Raw genomic sequence first — 1590 nt, 5'->3', positions numbered from 1 at the left:
GAGTGACCGAGTGGACGGGATGCTGTCGGAGTACACCTATCCTCCTACTCCAAATCATAAATGGGGGAGCGCAATGCTCTCAACTCCCGGTACACAGTGACGGGGAGGAATCCCTGCCGGATAACACGTTGTGTCTCACTACCCATGAGTGGACCAACGGTGCCTAACAGAGTCCCTGCTGCAACACACTCTGCCTGAATCGACCACTAACCCATGAGTGGTGGTGTGTGCAGATCCATGTAACTGGCGATGTGCTCAACAATAATGGAGCGGACTATCGCACAGCATGCAATCATGCAAATGGTGCATGGCAATAACCATAAAAACATCCTGACCTAATCCATATATATAGAAAAGTGCACCCTAGGTCAACGGATCATATCGAATCAAAGGTACACAGAAGGTATAAAAACCTAGGTCCTGAACATGGTGAAGCATGGTATATCACTACCCCCTATAAGCATGTATAAACAAATAAAGTATACATGGGATGCAAATCAAGCAATCAATCAATCATGTATCAGATAATGGGTAGTGACTAACCGAAAGAAATAAAGGACATAATTAATGCAGCTTGTTAAATTCACTACTATGTATATCAAATGACATAAGTCAAAAGTACCCGCCTCCGAAAATAGAAAGGATCGTATCCGGTCAAATTCCGACGCCGAGATATCCGTCTCGCGTCAAGGTCCTGTGTCACCAATATAAACATAATGTATTTAGCTAACTCAAATGTATAGCTAAATAAAATCCTTAAGGCTAAATTAGGCAAAAACCCAAATCCACTCAAGCCACATATCACGATTAAATAGAATTAGGGCACCCTAACAAGTCCACAACTAGAATGAAATCTAGTACATATACAAACTTACCTCTACAACTTGTCCAAATCTGGTTGGAAACATTGCTACTGTAAATCAACAGTCGGAGCAAGATTAAATTGCCAATCTCCCAAACCGATAAACCTAAATCACAATTCCAACACCTTCATTAATCAAATTAAACCCAAACTCAGTAAAAATTATACCACCTACACCTTACCTAAATTCACAGCAAGTATCACTGATCCACTGAAGGTTTGTTACTGCCAACAAGGGTTGATTGCTGCTGGAAACCTCAAATTTACACTGCCGAATCACTGCTGAAATCACTTGTTGTTACCTCATCCGAACAACCTTACTCTGAAGAGGAGATGAAGCTCAGGCACGGGAGAACACCGGCAGTGGTACTCGGTTGCCAGCGAGATGGAGGACTAGGGCACGGTGTAATCTCTGCGCGTTGACGTCCAGTGGCTACTGATCACCGCGATGGGGCCGAGAGCAAAGGTGTCCGGCGGTGGCTCGTCGGACCAGAGGAGAAGAGAGGAAGTCTCAGTGGCCGACGCTGCTTCGGTCCAAAGAGGGCAGCGGCAAGGGATCGGCAGAGGAAGGCAGTCGGCTGCCGGCGCTAGGCTGAGGAGGAGCGACGTCGGCGAGGCGCTAGGGCAGAAAAAGAGAATATGTAAGAGGAGAGGAGGAAACCGAGAAGAGGAAATGGAGAAAACCGCCGTGAGCGCCGGTTAGGGCTCGGCGTCGGGAATGGCTCGGG

At 46.6% G+C, this 1590-nt stretch overlaps 1 long non-coding RNA gene across 1 annotated transcript; it reads right to left on the bottom strand.

Annotated features, from left to right (window-relative positions):
- Positions 1-535: 535 nt before the first annotated feature.
- On the bottom strand, positions 536-1276 carry LOC122028049. The gene is made up of 3 exons (XR_006124612.1): positions 1045-1276; positions 876-968; positions 536-694 (listed from the first exon to the last, which is right to left on the bottom strand). It is a non-coding gene; the product is annotated as an uncharacterized LOC122028049 (long non-coding RNA).
- Between the last annotated feature and the right edge of the window lie 314 nt (positions 1277-1590).

This window comes from Zingiber officinale, chromosome 10A (assembly GCF_018446385.1).
Source record: "Zingiber officinale cultivar Zhangliang chromosome 10A, Zo_v1.1, whole genome shotgun sequence".
Lineage (NCBI taxonomy): Eukaryota > Viridiplantae > Streptophyta > Magnoliopsida > Zingiberales > Zingiberaceae > Zingiber > Zingiber officinale.
The sequence above is the reverse complement of the archived record's forward strand: the minus strand, read 5'-3'. Positions and strand labels throughout refer to the sequence as shown.